Source organism: Plectropomus leopardus, chromosome 20 (assembly GCF_026936395.1).
Source record: "Plectropomus leopardus strain MGB_pleo_1.0 chromosome 20, ASM2693639v1, whole genome shotgun sequence".
In the NCBI taxonomy this organism is placed as follows: domain Eukaryota; kingdom Metazoa; phylum Chordata; class Actinopteri; order Perciformes; family Serranidae; genus Plectropomus; species Plectropomus leopardus.
This window is the reverse complement of record NC_142195.1, coordinates 30,540,806-30,560,701: the sequence shown is the minus strand read 5'-3', so window position 1 is coordinate 30,560,701 and position 19,896 is coordinate 30,540,806.

Below are 19,896 nucleotides of genomic sequence, written 5' to 3'. Positions count from 1 at the left end.
CCGCCGCGGATTTATTTCCTGTGTGTTTCTTTGTTTGGGTTCTAGTTGCTGTTTATTAAAAGTCTGACTGCAGATTTATCTCCTGTGTGCTTGTTTGTTTGTTTTCTAGATGTTGTTAGTGGATCTATCTCCTGTGTGATTGTTGTTTTCTAGTTGCTGTTTTTGGGTCTATCTCCTGTGTGTGTATTTGTTTGTTTGTTTTGTAGATGTTGTTTTTGTATCTATCTCCTGTGTATGTATTTGTTTGTTTGTTTGTTTTTTAGTTGTTGTTTTTGGATCTATCACCTGTGTGTATATTTATTTGTTTGTTTTTTAGTTGTTGTTTGTGGATCTATCTCCTGTGTGTTTGTTGTTTTTTAGTTGATGTTTGTGGATCTATCTCCTGTGTGTTTGTTGTTTTTTAGTTGTTGTTTGTGGATCTATCTCCTGTGTGTTTGTTGTTTTTTAGTTGTTGTTTGTGGATCTATCTCCTGTGTGTTTGTTGTTTTTTAGTTGTTGTTTGTGGATCTATCTCCTGTGTGTTTGTTGTTTTTTTGTTGTTGTTTGTGGATCTATCTCCTGTGTGTTTGTTGTTTTTTAGTTGTTGTTTGTGGATCTATCTCCTGTGTGTTTGTTGTTTTTTAGTTGTTTGTGGATCTATCTCCTGTGTGTTTGTTGTTTTTTAGTTGTTTGTGGATCTATCTCCTGTGTGTTTGTTGTTTTTTAGTTGTTGTTTGTGGATCTATCTCCTGTGTGTTTGTTGTTTTTTAGTTGTTGTTTGTGGATCTATCTCCTGTGTGTTTGTTGTTTTTTAGTTGTTTGTGGATCTATCTCCTGTGTGTTTGTTGTTTTTTAGTTGTTGTTTGTGGATCTATCTCCTGTGTGTTTGTTGTTTTTTAGTTGTTGTTGAGTGACACATTTTCTCTTTTCATTGTTCTCCTGCTGCTGTTTAAAAGTCCCGCCGCGGATTTATCTCCTGTGTGTTTGTTTGTTTGGGTTCTAGCTGCTGTTTATTAAACACACAGGAGATAGATCCACAAACAACAACAAAAAACAACAAACACACAGGAGATAGATCCACAAACAAGCTGTGTGTTTGTTGTTTTTTAGTTGTTGTTTGTGGATCTATCTCCTGTGTGTTTGTTGTTTTTTAGTTGTTTGTGGATCTATCTCCTGTGTGTTTGTTGTTTTTTAGTTGTTGTTTGTGGATCTATCTCCTGTGTGTTTGTTGTTTTTTAGTTGTTTGTGGATCTATCTCCTGTGTGTTTGTTGTTTTTTAGTTGTTTGTGGATCTATCTCCTGTGTGTTTGTTGTTTTTTAGTTGTTGTTTGTGGATCTATCTCCTGTGTGTTTGTTGTTTTTTAGTTGTTTGTGGATCTATCTCCTGTGTGTTTGTTGTTTTTTAGTTGTTGTTTGTGGATCTATCTCCTGTGTGTTTGTTGTTTTTTAGTTGTTTGTGGATCTATCTCCTGTGTGTTTGTTGTTTTTTAGTTGTTGTTTGTGGATCTATCTCCTGTGTGTTTGTTGTTTTTTAGTTGTTTGTGGATCTATCTCCTTGTATGTGTGCAGACAGGAGAGAAATGAGCTCTGAGGTGGTTTGATGAAACTGATCCTGGTTCAGTTAGTTTGGCTCATCTTGAATGGTTTTTCACAGTAAGAGCTTGTTTTCTGGGCAGATTTTGTTTGTTTGTTTGTTTGTTTGTTTGTTTGTTTGTTGTGCAGTCTGTGCAGAGCTCTGCTGATGTATAAACTCCTGATTTCTCGTTTTGTTTAAACGCTGTGCGTGGTGTGGTGTTTTTGTATATATATATAGTTTTTGTCACTTGGAACAAAATTAAAAAGGATTTTTACAGATGCCAGTGTTGACGGGAAAAAACATAAAAACATGTACCACATTAAAGAGTTACGGGGGGGGTATTAATTTAATGTTTTCTGACATTTGTTATGACATAAAACATGAATCTTTGGTGGTGTTATTACAGGAGGCATCTGTAAATCATTATTATTATTGTTTTTTTCAGTGCAATGTCAGAAAATAAATATTTACAAAAATCCCACCTCCAGTGTCTTCACATGTTGAGACTTTTGAAAGATCAGTTTAAATTTAAGGACGGTATTTATTTTAGATTATTAAACTGAATATGGACTTTTAAAGGACGAGCAGGAACTCTGGTGCAGCACAATATTACCTCCTTCAACCACATTTATAATTCTGGAAATAAATTCTTCCTTTCTTGTTATTAGATTGTTTTTTGAAATTATTATTTATTTACATGTTCATTGTTGTTATTATTATTATTATTATTTACAAATGAGCTGTGTTGAAGTTTATATTTCCGGCTACATCATTGTTATTATTCTTTTACATATTAATTGGGAAAATGTGAGCGCTAATTAATAGTTAATAAGTAGATCATTTGGAATATTTTTTGCAACATAAACATGATGGCAAACTAATAACAACATAAATATGAACACAACAATTAAATGTAGACAAAAAATGTTTCTTCTTTATTATTTTACATCCAGAGAATAAAAATGATTTTAATGTGAGCTGTCAGAGGAGGTGCAGCTCTACACGCGCCCACAGAGCGGCGCTGTCGCTCCGTGTGAGGTTCTCCTCCTTCTGAGAACCAGAGGAGAGAACCAGAGGAGGAGACCCAGAGGAGGAGACCCAGAGGAGGAGACCCAGAGGAGGTGAACCAGAGGAGGTGAACCAGAGGAGGTGAACCAGAGGAGGAGACCCAGAGGAGGAGACCCAGAGGAGGAGACCCAGAGGAGGTGAACCAGAGGAGGTGAACCAGAGGAGGTGAACCAGAGGAGGAGACCCAGAGGAGGTGAACCAGAGGAGGTGAACCAGAGGAGGTGAACCAGAGGAGGAGACCCAGAGGAGGTGAACCAGAGGAGGTGAACCAGAGGAGGAGACCCAGAGGAGAGAATCAGAAGTGACTCGCTGTTCCTCAGCAGGTCAGAGGTCAACTCCGGGACAAGTGTCCGAGTCAGAGATGAGTCCCGACTGTGTCCCACCGAGTGTCCGTGTCCCGCCGAGTGCAGCAGGAGAAAAGAGAAGCTATGACCAGAACAATAAAACTCATGATACACAGCAACACGGAGAAATACTGTAATTATTACAAATACTGCAGTTAGTTTTTTGTTTGACTGTAAAAACTTTGATCTGATCGACAGTCTCCTCCTTTCATCTCATCCACTACACTCCTCCTCTCCTCATTTTACTCCTCCTCTCCTCCTCCTCAGTGTGTGAGTGTAGCTGCTGACAGTCTGGGATATGTCAGTGTGTGAGTGTAGCTGCTGACAGTCTGGGATATGTCAGTGTGTGAGTGTAGCTGCTGACAGTCTGGGATATGTCAGTGTGTGAGTGTAGCTGCTGACAGTCTGGGATATGTCAGTGTGTGAGTGTAGCTGCTGACAGTCTGGGATATGTCAGTGTGTGAGTGTAGCTGCTGACAGTCTGGGATATGTCAGTGTGTGAGTGTAGCTGCTGACAGTCTGGGATATGTCAGTGATCAGCAGCTACATTGACTGTGACAGGTCACCTAGTGGAAATAGCATGTATTTCCTCCATATGCCAAATATGGTCAAAATGACCTCATCAGGTGGAAAATAGTCAAAATGACAAATTCAGAGTCAAAAGCCCAGAATGACACCCAGAAATAATACAAGTCCTGTTTTTCTGCTCTGATGGCTGTGGGATCAAAAATGTCAGTTTGAATGGGTTTCAATGGAGCATTTTTGGACCTGAACAGTCTGAATGTAACTATTTAGTTTCCACAGTGTATTTTAGACTTATTGTAGGAGCTGAGCTGCAAATTCACTGATTACACTCAAATACACAATCTGGACTACATTTAGGACACATGCATCAACACACACACAATTATCACAACAGGAAGAAGAAAAGAGACTAAAATGCACCAAACAGTCTCTAAGGGGTTAATGCATTAGACTCCAAATGTAAATAGACTGCAGTGTTAATTCTGAGGATTATTTTTATTTTATTCTATCTAATATTTTCTCTGTCAGCCTGTTTGATGAATGTTTCTGGCTGTGGGTCAAGAACACTGTGCAACGGCTGCGACTCCTGCTCTCTGCCAGCACCGTGTTCATGTTTATCTGTGTGTGTGTGCGCGCGCGCACATGCGCAAGTGCAGAAGAAGCCAACATACATGAGTGTGTTTTCTGTGTGCATTCATATTAATTTTACGCAAAAGAGGACCAAGGAGCCTTTAATTAGACTCAAACCGGGACTATCTCATCCATTTTGTAATTCAGTATCACTCTTAATTATCTGTGGCATTATCATTTCAATGGAGCTGTGTGTGTGTGTGTGTGTGTGTGTGTGTGTGTGTGTGTGTGTGTGTGTGTACGTAGATAAACACACGCTTCCCGCACAGGACTGGAATTATTCATGAGCTGTCACAACGTATTCTCGACCTCACAACACACGAATAATTGAAATAACGATGTTAAAATACTCACGCATGCTCGCTCGCATTAACACGGGAGCACACGCGCGCACACACACACACACACACACACACACACACACACACACACACACACACGAATGAAAGGACGGCAGTGAGTAAAGCTTCGTCTGCTCAGGTCTCATTTAGTAACTCTGAATTAGTTCTTTTTATTCTGATGATGTTTATTTTGTTTTTCACACGCACGTGGTCTTGCCTAATTAACCTCGGACTCGTGTCCGTGTCGTCATGGTTACCGAGGGCCGAGAGAATCCGGCTGAACTGAACTTCAAAATCCGAGCAGACAAATATGAGCTGATGTTGAGCAGAAAAGAGCAGTTTTCACACACTTCAGCTCTTTCTTTTATGAAACTGACGTAAACAGAAAACTGGACCAAATCTTCTCTGTCCACCTTTTCAGAGGTTTTTCTGGTCAATCAACTCTTTAGGTTTAGAGAATATCAATATAATATAATATAAAATTAGAGTTTTGTTCATAAAGAAGAGACTCTTAGTAGATTTTTCTCATAAATATACAATTTTGATTTCTTTTTTGTCTTATAAATTTACCATTTAAATGAGAGAATATCAGAGATCTTTGTAAATCTGTGACTTTATAAACAGAGATATCCATTTTTTTGCTTGTAAATCTGACACTTAAATACCAGAGACCGACTTTTTTTTTCTCGTAAATTTATGAATTTAATCTAATAAAATATGAGTGTTGATTTTCCTCATAAATGTAACCTGCTTTAATTTTAGAGATTTTTTTCTTGTATTTTTATGACTTTTATTTAAGCGAAAATTATTCTCTTTTCATTTGAATCTATAAATTTAATGTCAGAAAATATCAGCGATTTTCTCGTAAATTTAGCACTTTAATTGTAGAGAATAGCAGTTTAATTTTTTTTTACTACCCAGAAAAGATTGGTAGATTTTCTCATAAATACACACATTTAATCTCTAAGAATCTATTTTTTTCTCATGAATTTACCATTTAAAATATATATATATATATCAAGAATATCAGAAGGTTTTTCTCATGAATTAACAACTTAAATTTTAGACATACATACACACTGTTTTTGTTATATATATTTTTTTAATCTCAGAGAATGTTATTTCCTTTTTTGTAAATTTACAAATTTAATATCACAGATTATAATTTTTTTCCTTGTAAATATACCATTTAAATCTGAGAATGAGTTAAAAAACAGAGAATATCCTTTTTAAAAAATGTTTTTTCCCACTTTAATCCCAATAGGCAGTTTTTTTTGTAAATGTATTAGTTTAATCGGAAGAAATATGAGCATTTTTTTCTCATAAATTTAACAGAGTGTTTTTACTCTTTTTTTCGCGGGGGAAAAACAAAACAACACAGCAATTAAATAAATGAAACAGTGTTTGAGTCAGACTGGAGTCGCTTGTCTTTTCTGATGTTTGAAGTGTAAAATCATCATATTTGTGTTTTTTAGCCCAGAAACTGCAGAATGAGGCTGAAGGACGCGATGCGTCTGCGTGAATCATGTTGACAGGAGTAAAAATGCACGCCGGTGTTGGTGGTGAAGTTTGACGACTGTCAGATCCACACGTGTCATTTAACCGACGAGCCGCTGCTCTGATAACCTCATGTGGGAAAATGACAACATCTGTTAAACATATGTAGGTTATTTACTCACACGCAATATTCAGCGTGCATGACAAAAGTTAAAAAGTAATGTGACAGCAAAAACATTTCCATGTGTTTGTTTTCCTGAAGGTGACTCTGTATTTTTTTAATAGAGTCCCATGCTGTAATGACTCAGTAACTAACAGAAGATTTTAGGAGATTATTTCAATAAAAAACAAAAAAGAAAGAAAGAACCCCCCCCCCCCCAAAAAAAACCAAAAAAACTTTTTTGGAAAAAAATGTGTAGTAAATGTAGTGAAGTAAAAGGTACAAAATAGCAGTACCTGAAATTCATACTTAGATACAGTACTTGAGTAAATGTACTTAGTTACATTTCAGCACTGATTACTCACAGCAGTGAGTGTGTGAAACTGCATTTTATTTATGCTGTGTGTGTGTGTGTGTGCGCGTGTTGTCCTGTGTGTGAACTGTCTGCATTAAGAGTTAAAGTAGAGTCTTTGGAGCGTCTCGCTGTTGTCCTGCGTCTGTCTCCGTCCCCCCGGCTGTCTCTCGGTGAGCCTCCAGAGGAGCAGCATTGTTTGTTTTGACAGGAACTGAAATCCATTTCCTGTTCCTGTCACACGCCGCATGAATCCGTCTGAACTCCTTCTGTCCTCCGACAAATCTGGTCGAGTGTCCATTTGAGTCGTCGCACGTGGACGAGACACTTTCACACAAACTTCACTCCTGGTGTCCTCTCCTACCTTCGTTTCCTTACCTTGTGTCCTCCTCTCTCCCAGTTCTCATTCCTTGTCTCTTCTTCTCTCTGGTTTTCTATTTTCTCCTCGTTTCCCCTCCTTCCCCAGTTTTCTCCTCTTGTCTCCTCCTCTCTCCTGTTTTTTTCCATGATTCCTCCCCTCCCAGTTTTCTCCTTGTCTCCTACTTTCTCCTGATTTTCTCCTTGTCTCCTCCTCTCTCCTGGTTTTTTTTCCATGTTTCCTCCCCTCCCAGTTTTCTCCTTGTCTCCTACTTTCTCGTGGTTTTCTCCTTGTCTCCTCTTCTCTCCTGGTTTGCCTTCCTTTTCACGTCCACTCTCCTGGTTTTGTCCATGTCTCCTCCTCACTCCTGGTTTTCTTTCCTTGTCTCCTCCTCACTCCTTGTCTCCTCTACTCATCTGCTCATAGCTCCTTCCCTCTCCTTGTTTCCTGTCTTCTGTGTGTTTCCTTTTCCCGTCTCCTCTTTTCTCCTAGTTTTTTCTCCTTGCGTCCTCTCCTTGTAGCCTCTTCTCTCCTAGTTTATTCTCCTTGCTTCATCTCATTGTGTCTACTAATTTCTCCTGGTTTTCTCCTTCTCTATTCCTCTCTCCTGGTTTTCTTATTGTCTCCTCCTCTCTCCTGGTTTCCTCTACTCATTTGTACTTGCCTCCTGTCTTTGTTTCCTCTCCTTGTGTCCTACTTTCTCTAGTTTCTCTCCTGGTTTCCTCTACTTACCTCCTTTTCTCTCATAGTTTCTCTCCTGGTTTTCTCTCCTTATCTCATTTTCTCTCCTAGTTTTCTCTTCTGGTTTCCTCTCCATATCTCATTTTCTCTCCTAGTTTTCTCTCCTGGTTTCCTCTCCTTATTTCCCTTTCTCTCCTAGTTTTCTCTCCTGGTTTCCTCTCCTTATCTCCTTTTCCCTCATAGTTTCTCTCCTGGTTTCCTCTCCTTATCTCCTTTTCTCTCCTAGTTTTCTCTTCTGGTTTCCTCCCCTTATCTCCTGTTCTCTCCTGGTTTCCTCTCCTTAACTCCTTTTCTCTCATAGTTTCTCTCCTGGTGTCCTCTCCTTATCTCCTGTTCTCTCCTGGTTTTCTCTCCTGGTTTCCCCTCCTTATCTCCTTTTCTCTCATAGTTTCTCTCCTGGTGTCCTCTCCTTATCTCCTTTTCTCTCATAGTTTCTCTCCTGGTTTCCCCTCCTTATCTCCTGTTCTCTCCTGGTTTTCTCTCCTGGTTTCCTCTCCTTATCTCCTTTTCTCTCATAGTTTCTCTCCTGGTTTCCCCTCCTTATCTCCTGTTCTCTCCTGGTTTTCTCTCCTGGTTTCCTCTCTCTCCTCCTGCTTTTATCTGGCCTGAGCAGAGCAGCAGTAACATGATTTGTTCGGCTGTAACTCTCCATAAATAGAAGATGGATGAATGACTGCTGTGATTTGCAGAAACGTACAATTCGGGCCTTTTTTGCGGCTGTTTAAAGTGTTTTCTCTCTCCGAGTCTGTTGCGGGGGAAGTCTGAGAGTCTGATGTGAAAGTCATCATTTCACTGTCACTCTTTCTCTCTGCAACACTCTCCTGTGATGGTGACTCAGTGCTGAACGCTGACTCATAAATCATCGCAGTGCTTTGTTCCTCTCGGCCGTCGCTGCAGCGGTCAGCACAGTCAGAGTTAAGTGGACTTAAGAAATCGATGACCATCGGTCTTCTGTCCGCACGTGGCGTGACAGTTACTGTCCATCTAATATTAAACGTATTTTCTGTTCACGCTAAATATAACTTTAAACACAGTCCCTGAAGTAGAGACGGTTCAGTCCATGTCTGTTGTTATCATTGTCTGCACAGGACACAATACTATTATTATTATTATTATTATTATTACTGCTACTAAAATAGTAATATACACTGTAAAGCCCTCTGAGGCAAACCATGTTTTGTGATAATGGGCTATATAAATAAAACTGACTTGACTTAACTGACTTAATATAAATATTAGTATTAATAACCATACATAACCATATGAGACAACACCCCGTATGTAGAAGATAATTTCTTGTGCACAGGAGATAATATAAGTAATAAGTAGAACATTTTTTCAGATTTTTCCCCATTGTAAGCCTAAGCCTGAAAATAAATTCGCTACCTTACATTATCTCCTATGTAAAAGATATAATCTCCTACATAGGAGATAATAGCACAGGAGATAACATCATGTACAGGCGAGATGATATCCTGAATGTGTGACATAAAGAAACAATTCTACTCTACATTATCCCCTATGTATGAGATAACATCCTGCAGGAGATACATTATTGTGCATAGGACATAAACTTTTGATCAGCGTTTTTGGGAGTTTAATCCAGATATGCGGTGCATAAAAAACTAACCCTGATTCATGTGTATTCTTGTCTCGGGGGACACAAAGCAGACCTGTCCCAGAGGACCCGAGAGGTTCGGATGGTCCACAGAGGACCAGACGATGAGCGCGTTATAAACCAGCAGCATTATTCTGAAATCGGTTCTCAATCAGCCTCAAACAAGGTGAAATGATGTGGAGGCAGCTGACGCTCGCTGAGTGTGGAGGTTTTGACACTCAGCTGCCTCTTTGACAGCAGTGTTCGAAGCATCTACATTCAGTCCATCAGCGCAGAGCCTGTGGTTACTGAAAAGCCTTCCCCTCTCCGCCCGGCTCCCTGAAGTGTTTGTTTGTTTTCAGCCGTCTCTTTCAAGGTGACCAAACTGTGAATAAAACAGGGATGGAGAGCGCGCGCTGTCGAAACCCCGCGACGCCGCGCTCTGAGCGCTAAAGGCAGTTATTTACGGTGTGTGGCTGTGTGTGAGCGCTGCACGCATGTAACAGCAGTTTTCAGTTAAATCCATGAGTTTGCGTAGTTGTATATTCTGTATGTAAGTGGCGGCATGTGTGTGTGTGTGTGTGGAGGTGTGTGTGTGTGTGGAGGTGTGTGTGTGTGTGTGGAGGTGTGTGTGTGTGTGGAGGTGTGTGTGTGTGTGGAGGTGTGTGTGTGTGTGGGGGTGTGTGTGTGTGTGTGGGGGTGTGTGTGTGTGTGGAGGTGTGTGTGTGTGTGTGGAGGTGTGTTTGTGTGTGTGTGGAGGTGTGTGTGTGTGTGTGGAGGTGTGTGTGTGTGTGTGTGTGTGGGGGTGTGTGTGTGTGTGTGGAGGTGTGTGTGTGTGTGTGGAGGTGTGTTTGTGTGTGTGTGGAGGTGTGTGTGTGTGTGTGTGTGTGTGGGTGTGTGTGTGGGGGTGTGTGTGTGTGTGTGTGTGTGTGTGTGTGTGGAGGTGTGTGTGTGTGTGTGTGTGTGGAGGTGTGTGTGTGTGTGTGTGTGTGTGTGGAGCAGCAGATATCCGGAGGGCTGCAGCGGTGAGGCGGTGGCTGTTTTCTGCTGGTGTGTGTGTCCGCTGGTCTCGGGGCTGGAGTCCTGTGATTGATGCTGGCAGGTGTTGCTCCCCTCACACGAACACTGACATCTCATTCCCATCCGAGTCACTCAAAGCCGAGGCTCAAAGGGGGGCGGGGGGGATCACAGGCTGAATGCTAACGAAGAGGGCCGCTCGGCCCGCCCCCGCCCCGCTCTGCGATCAGATCTCAGGCTGATGTGACAGCGACGGATAGGAGCTGGCAGGTCCTCACCTCGGCCGGCTCGGCTCGGCTCGGCGGCCGGCGGAGAGCAGAGATAAAGGCGGTACAGAGGAGGGGGCGCGGAAAGGTGACGCATGATGAAGTCGGCAGGCAGATGAGAGGGCGAGGAAGAGCGAGATCACACAGTAAAGAAGAAAGGGTGACAAAATGTGAAACGTCTCAGTGAGGACTTGTTGGACTCCTTCACACAGTTTGTAAAGTCATCGGGGAACAGCTGCCTCTCGCTGCTTCTGCTGTCAGAATAATCCTTTTTCCCTTATTCACACAAATGTTGAATTTATCTCCTTTGTACAAGATCTTATCTCCTACATGTAAGACATGATCTCCCATATCTCCAGTGTAGGAGTAGGGTTGCAATGGTATTATATTTTCACATCATGATAACCATCTCAGAAAATATTGTGGTTTCATGGTATCATGGTATTACATAATTTCTATTATTATCAGTCACAATGTCCCCCAAAAAAGGAGAAAAAAAGTTTTTTTTTGTTTTTAAACACTTGACTGTAATTAATGTTTTTTCCATTTTTTTAAATCAGTGGAAGTATGTCTAAAAAGTCTCCCTTTTGAAAATCACTGAAGATTTGCTGTCTGGTTACATCTTTTTTTCAGTACTGCAGATAAGCAAATTTACACGGTATGATAACTGTCGCTTTCTATACCAGGGTATTCCTTGAAACTGGTCATACCTAGGAGATAATACTTCTACATAATGTCTCGTTAGTAGAATATAATAAAATCCCGTTTGCAGGAGATACAAAAGAAAACATAGGGTAGGAATTTATTTGTATTTATGTCCTATGTAGAAAATATGATCTCCTATGTATGGGATGTTATCTCCTAGTATGTTATCTCCTGCATCGAAATTATTTTCTCATATACCTTGGAGATAATATTTCTAGAAGTCTTGTAATGAGGAGATGATAATCATATATATATGTGTATATATGTGTATATATGTGTATATATATATATATATATATATGTATATATATATATATATATATATATATATATATATATATATATATATATATATATATATGTATGTATGTATGTATGTATGTATGTATATATATAATACATAGGAGATTATGCCTCAGGAGATAAAATCCTTATATTGAACAAAAATCTCGTACATAGGAGATAACAGAGGGAAGGAATTTTTTTCAGGCTAGGCCGGCCAAAATCAAAGTTTATGCCCCAGGTACAAGTTATCTCCTGTGCATGTGATTTTATCTTCTATGACGATATCTCCTACATAGGAGTTATTTTCTCATACCTATAGACAATGTCTCATATGTAGAAGATGAAAATCCCACATGTAGGAAATAATGTAGGGTAGAAATTTCTTTTGCTTGCTATTTTGACCAACATTTAAGTTAAAGTCCTAAGTACAAGATATATATATCCCATATCCTACATATGGGATTTTATCTCCCACAATTTTGTCTTTCCGGCTGTTTCTGTGTCTTTTTCTTTCCTTCGTCTGCACTCACAGCAGCCTGTGTGTACGCTTGGACAAACAGTTTGATGGATGGGCCTGATGGTCTATCTACAGGAGTGCTAAGAAGGCCAAAAGCCATGTAATTGCAGTCCAATTAATAGCGACAGAATGACTAATGCCGACCTCCTCCCATTTCCTCCTTCCTCTCGCCCCCCTCCATCACCCTCTCAAGCACCTTTTTGAAATTTCTCATCTGCTGTTCAACAAGCCGCTCTCTGCCTTCGCCTGGCTGCCTCAAACCTCCGTCCTTTTACTCTCCCCACTCTCCTCTGTGTGGATGTGCCTCCCTTGACCTCATCTTCTACTTCACACTGATGAGAGGCACAAGGGCAAAGCTGCTGAATTAGCTGTGTCTGTAGGTGTGTGAGCGTCTGTGCTCGCTGCCTCCACTCCAGACCTGCTGATGTGGCTGTTTTCCTGCGGTAATATGCAGATGCTAGTCATATGCTGGTGTCTAGAGTGTGTTTCTCTCTAATAACTACACAGCAGACAGGTCAGAGAGTGGGAGTACTTGTTGATAATAAAAGGGAAAACTAAAAATGCCGCTTTAGCAGCCTGGGATCAGCACAGAAAGGTCTGCCGCCTTATTAGCAAAAACACTGGACCTTAAAAAGGGAAACTTTGCCGATTTTTAACCAGCTGTTTTATCGCAGTTTGAGCCATATAAGCCCCGAGAGGTAACGACAAATCCTAAGATATTATCTCCTTTATCTCCATAACAGCATAAACTCTTATGTAGGAGATAACATCCTGTATGTAGGAGAAACGTGGCCAACATGTCCTGCAAAGAAAATATCTACCATATGCCATCTCTAATGAATGTGATATTGTCTCCTATGTATGGGAGATAACATCCCATACTTAACAGATAACATCTGGTATGTTGGACATAAACTTAGATGTTGGCCAGTATAGCCTGAAAATAAATTTCCTTTCCTGTAGTATCCCCTATGTCTGAGATTTTTTCCTCTTACATACAGGAGTTTATCTCCTAAGATATTATCTTCTGTACGAAACATTATCTAGAAATATTGTCTTCTAGGCATGGGAAATAGCTCTTATACAACATATAGGAGACACTATTATGGGAGATAACATCCAATACTCAGGGATTTGTTCCCCTACAATATTATCTTCTTTGTATGAGACATCAACGAGAATTTTCACCTTATAGGTAAAGAAAAATATCTATTACGTAGGAGTTACTGTCACAGGAGATGACGTCCCCTATGTAGGTGACCTTGTGCTTGTGTTGATAATTCAGCCAGGAGAGTTTCACGAGGAGAGGGAATTATGGGTCGCCTTACGCTGTCGATGAGGAAATGAAAGAGATTCGTACTTCCAGATGGAGAAAATCTCCCCCTGTGACTGTGCGGGAAATAAATCTGATCCTGTGAGGAGAGTTTGTTCATTAGCGGTGGGTTTGTCTCCTGCTTCAAACCGCTGAAAGCTCTCCTCCGCTAAACTGGCGTGCAGTCGGCCCCCGCTCAGGTGCAGCTACAGTAATAAGAGAGCTGCCTCAGACGCTAACTTACCGTGTGCAGTGTGTGTACTGACATTCGTTTTATGTGTGTGTTTTGTGGTATTTCAGCCTGCAGGGAACATTAGGGGTGACAGTACGTGGGCTGTAACACGGGGAAGTAAAACACGACTGATGCCGTCACCTCTCACTTCACACAGATAGCACACATAAATCCAGCGAGCTGAGCGGCGGAGGAGTTCGCCCGCAGCGTCTGAAGTAAACAATATGTTGACTGTTGGTGCTGCAGTCGCTTGTGAGTGTCTGAACACTGTGTTTGAGTGCCAGCACATTATCCTTAAATCCTGGGAGCATCATCTAATCCAGAAACCTCCTAAAATCTCAGGATTGTCCTCTGAGAAACAGCATCAAACCCAGAAACCTCCTAAAATCTCAGAAATGTCCTGATATACTAGAAATATCCTCAAATCAGAGCAGTGTGCTAAAATCTCAGAAATGTCCTCGAATCCTTGAAAGGTCCAAAAATCCTCTAAATGTCCTAAAATCCTGAAAAATGTCTTAAAATCCTCTAAATTTCCTAAAATCCTGGAAATGTCCTAAAATCCTCTAAATTTCCTAAAATCCTGGAAATGTTCTAAAATCCTCTAAATGTCCTAAAGTCCTAAAGGTTAAAGGTCAACGCTGGCGTGACCCTTCAGACTTGCTGCTTGTGGCCGTATTTCAGTTTCGGCTGGTGAATCTGTTTATCTGTAGCAGAGAGTGAAAACATCCTGAAGAATCTGACGCCGGTGCAGTGACCTCTGACTCGGCACTTGTTGATGATTTATGGTCCGTGCGTGTCGCGGACCGTCATGTTGACCCTGGTCGGCCTCACGTGTTGCGGCAGAAGGTCAGAAACAGCCGCTCTCTTCCTCACGGAGCCGAGCGGCTGCAGATGTGGAGGTGAAACAAGGAGAAACTGTGTGACATTTATGTCTGTGGACACACAAGTCAACATCAGCTGTGTGCGTGCGTGTGTGTGTGCGTGTGTGTGTGTGTGTGTGTGTGCGTGCTGTAATGGAGGCTGTAGTGTGTTGTGGCTCTGGATCGGAGCCCGGTGTGAGACGTAAACCTCGGTGGCAGCCGAACGCACAACGCCACACCACATCACCGCGACATCAGCGCGGCCTCGCCGCCACCATCCCCAGCGATAAAACGTGGCCAGCGCGTGAATCTGACGTAAAGATTTAAACTCAATAAAATAACGACAAGAGACGAGAGGAGAGGCTGAATCCTCCGAGTGTCTATTTAATCTCATTTTAAATTTACATTTATTAAATTTTATTATTTGTTGTTTAACTATTTTTTAAATTCAGTTTAATAAAATAATCAAAAGGTGTTTTTGCTCAATTTGAAATTGAAATAAAAGAAACATGATTCATAATTCATGGAGCATTACGGTTCTCTGAAACATACGTGCTTCTAATAATTCATAATAAACAAAAGATATACAGACAATAATTAAGAATTAAGAAAACAGCTGGATGAAACAGAATAAAACAAACTGCCATGATTTATTAACCCTTTCTCACCTATATTCAGCTGATACAGAACAGAGAGAAGATTAATGATAAAACTGATAAACTTTATTGTTTGTAATCTGACTCTGACGTAACGCTGTAATAAAGTCACACAGGCGCATTTGTGTTTTTACGACACTAAGTGTTGACGTTTTGAAAGTGGAATTATTTCCCATTATGGCTTGATATTCCAGTTTTTACAGTTTCTGGCTGTAATAAATGACGTAATTTGGGTTATTTTTAAAGAAAAAAAAGCCAAAATGTTTTTAAAGACATAAGAATTGCCAAGATATATATTTTGTAAATGTTTGGAAACATTTGGAAGACAAAATAATCATAAAAAATCCTTTAAAAATTGCAAGCACTTTTAAAGAAAAAAAATAGCACCAAAAAAGAAAAAAAAGTCAAAATATTTTGTTGAAAAACGTCCCCTCCAAAACTTTTGCTTTCTTAAAAATTCCCCCCAAAATTAGAAAGAAAAAATCACTTTTTTAAAGATAAATCTTTTCTTAAAAGTTGCCATAACTTTTTAAAAAATACAGTTGCCAAAGATTTTAAAGATGAAATGATCGCCCAAATCTCTAAAAGAAAAAATGCCTTAAAAAATAATTACAGAAAAAAAACATATTGCCATTTTTTTCATCACCAGCCAAAGCTTTAAATACAAAATAAAGCCATGTTGAAGTTTTATTCTGTTTCTATTCTGCCTCTGACTGGCAGACGTCTTCTCCGCGGTGTCCTCAGGGTTACATCGCCGCCTGGTGGTTTGATGTTCACTCGTGTTCGACTTTCCTTCACAAATTCCCGTCAAAGTGAATAAAACGGTCGTTTCTCGGTGAAGCGGACAGGATTAACTGCCGTCAGCCGAACGTGTCGGACAGTTTGAGCTCGTCCTCTGACAGCGTTCATGATCTAATCTGCGCGGGATTTAGCTGCTAATCTGGAGACGTGTGACAGAAGAGACAGTTCAGGTACGAAGAGACAAACGAAGACTTCTCAGAGACAGAAAAACTCGTGACGATATGAGTGCTGAGCGGCAGACGGACGTCCGTTATCTGCAGACTGACCTCACACGTGTTAACAGCTTCAGAAAGACACGAAATTAAAGTGTCCTACTTTCCTCTGAGTCCTGAGGACTTCTCTGCACAGTCTGTCTGTCCAACAAGTGATCGCTCTGTCTCACTTCAGCTGGGCTGTTTAAACTGATCCCTCCAAAACTCTCAACGTACAGCCCGCGGGCCAAATCTGGCCCCTCACAGGGCCCCTGATAGGGCCCCTGATAGGGCCCCTGATAGGGCCCCAGTGGCCCCCCAACCATTTTCTAACTGACAGTAAAAATAAAGTGATGACTCTGTGAATAGTTTTTGTCCTTTTAGTCTTCAGAGGGTGACAGAGACATAAAACAGCATCAAAATAGAGCCCCCACACCCCCGACAGAGGACACAGCTAAGACACCAATGTCCTAAAATCCTAGATGTCCTAAAATCCGAGAAGTGTCTTCAAATCCTAGGAAACGCCCTAAAATTCGAGACACTTAAAATAAAAATATCCCAGGAACGTCCGAGAATCCTAAAAAAGCCCTAAAATTCTGTTTTGTTTTTTAGTGTCCCCTCTGTCCCCAGCAGGAGGACAGTGTCTGTCTTTGACACGATCACTGAACTGTTTCTTACATGACATCAGACGTCCTCTGAGTTTCGTGATAAGAACACATGAACCTTCAGAACCAGCAGCTCGAAATAATCGCAGAAAAGCCGTGCGAGCGTTGGGTGGTTTGGACGATGAGCTGTTGGACCTCCGTCTCTCTCAGCGTCGTGTCAGCGGCGCTCGGTTTCTACGTTCATCTAATCGGATGATTGATCGCCGCGTCAGGTCAACGAGCGGCCGTTTAATCATCATCTGCTGTCTGAGCCACGAGCGGCGCTCTGTGTCTAACGAGCGCTGCATATTTATCTGATGGGACTGAACTCTGAATGTCACAAACTCCGGAGAGAGACGGCCGTCCCACGGCGGCGTCTCAGAGGACCCTCCGAGTCTGAGGAGGCTGCTCGCCATTAACCAACAAATGAATTTGTCAGGACTGAGTGCTGTTATTGACGGCGGCGCTGATGAAGCGCCGCGTGATTGAACGCCAGTCGGGGAGTGAATCAGCGGAGGGGCGGCGCCGTCACAGAGAGACATTAGCGGCTCTGACAGCTCGGAGGGCGAGAGGAGCGCCGCTGACAGCCCGCAATCACTTTCAGCGGGAAGCAGAGAGCATGCTGGGAGCCGCATCGCCACGAGGACAGCGCCGTGTCAACACAAACAAAACACGAGTCCGTCAAGGCGCTCGTTTAGCTGTCACAGCAAACGCTAATTACAGAGCTCGGTGACGGCGAGTCAACAGGTGCAAGACCTGCCGACACGTTTTCATAAAAACAACTCTTTATTTTAATAAACACTTTACCCTTTCAAAATAAAGTTAGAGCTGAAAGAAGAAGCTATCCTCGTTCTAACAAAAAAAAACGACTGACTTCATGGCAGGAAACGCAGCGACGTCTCTTACGGTAAAAAAACGGCCTCTTTTCGTGGCACTTTTGGACAGGAAATGAGGCTAATCCGCGCAGGGACGTCCGAGGATGAGGTCCACACAGTCCTAATTAACCCGGTCTATCGTGTCCGTTCAGTCGTCTTCAGGCTGCTGGACGATGTGCCCCCGCTCTGCAGCTCCTCAGACTCGATCCCGAGATAATAACTCGACCCACTTTCACACTGCAACAAACCGCCTGTTTGAGTCCAGACTCAAGCGACGACCTTCAAGTCAAATAAATCTGCGCCGACGAACCGCCAAAGACAAACGGGGACTTTTATAAATCCGGACGCTGCGGCAGGTTTCTGACAAACGAACACAAACTGCCCAAGTCCACGTTAACTCGAGCAGATTCAGAGTTCAGCTCACGGACGCGGTCGGATTTGATCTCGTTTCCAGACGCGACTTATCTCTGCGTGACGAGTCTGAGCGGCGAGCCGGGCGAGTTTCAGGCTGCAGGACCAGGTTTCAACTCGGCCCACTTTCCCGTCTCCTTCCTGCAGGCTGCCGAGTGTCTGATCTGACTCGTCTATTTCTGGCTTTCAGCGTTCAAGGGCACGGTGTGTGTGTGTGTGTGTGTGCGTGTGTGCGTGCGTGCGTGTGTCTGTGTGTGCACGTGTGTGCACATGTGTGTGCATGCATGTGTGTTTGTGTGTGCGTGTGTGCGCGTGTGTGTGCATGCATGCGTGTGCATGTGCGCGTGTTTGTGTGTGTGCGTGCGTGCGTGCGTGTGTGTGTGTGCGTGTGTGTGTGTGAGGCAGTGCTAAAAGAGGGAAATGTATGCGTTTGACGTCACGGCCTGAAATCAGTGAATTAAAGCTGCATGTGTTTTTTTCTGTCACCAAACGGACTTCGACACGTTTCAAGCGTCTGCTGTTAATTTCGCCATAAAATACATAAAAGACGAGCCCTAAGAACTAAAAACATAAAATAAAAAGTGACAGTTTGGTACTGCCGTTAGCAATGCATTGTGGGTTGTGTGAGGGGGAGTTATCAGAAAATTATTCCAAAAAATAGTGAAAATGCCCTATTTTAATTATTATATTTTTATATATGGTATTCTGTTGTTATTTTATTTTAATTTTAAATCTCAGCACATTTTTAGGTAATTCGTTATTCTTTATTTATGTTGTTTTTTTTTTGTTTTTTTTTTACTATTATTTAATCTTTTTGTTGCCTTTTTAAAGGTAATTTTCTGATAATTTTTTTTCCTGCTAATTTTTGTGTCAAATTCATGAGGCACCTTTAAAATCAGAGATCACAAACAACATAACTGTAAGAGCCAAACAATAAGCAGAAAAAACATTAAAGTGGAAACAGATGATTCAAAAACACACCCGTACCAAACAGAGTGAATACAGGACAAAGAATAGAAGCAGTAAACAGAAATAATAATATTAATATTACAAGCAAACATGATCAAGACAGAAATTTAAAAGATCAATTTAAAGAAAAACTAAAATAATCTGAAATATATTATTATATTTTTGCTCCGGCTGTACAGATTTTAGGAACAAGAAGCATCTGAAGATATTATTCGACTGTAATGACATCACAATAAGCAAAAAGGAGCATTTCTCCTGCACAGTTTGAAGGGTTTTTTAATATAAAATACAAATATAACAAATATAACAAAAATTACAAATATAACTCTCTGCAGGAAACAGACAAAAGAAATAAGCAGAGAAAGAAAAGAAATAGAATAAAAACCAAAAAACAATATAACAGTTGGTACAAAAGTGCATGCAAAGTGGAAATGTAAAGTATAAAGTGCTTAATCGATATAAAATCTGCATTAAATTCAATAAAGGCCCCAAAGATTTGCAGAACATCACATTTTGTTTTTGTATTTCTGCAGAATGCAAACTGTTGTCACCTGACTTTCATGGACACAGACACACGCTGTCGCGTGCACGGAGCGTGATCACACACAGGAGGCGTGCACGGCGCGTGAAGGCGTGCACGGAGACCTTTTCTCCACAGTAACAGAGAGGGATCACTGAGCGCGCTCAAACACGTTTCGGTTTGTTCGCGCCTCGTTGTCTTTTCGTTGTCATGGCGACGGTTTGCAGGCAGCCACACCGGCGTCCTCGCGTGCGGAGCGGGTTAATCTCTGATAATGGAGCCGCCGGTGATTGCGGGGTTACTCGGAGCAGGTGACATTTCCGCTTCCTCCTCGCCACCTTATTTACCTCGGGGCACCACAAAAGAAGAAGCATCATTAACCTGCCCGTCAGAGGCGAGTTAATTACTGCTGCTCTGAACAACTGCAGCCAAACCACCAGCTGTGCGTGCGTGTGCGTGCGCGTGTT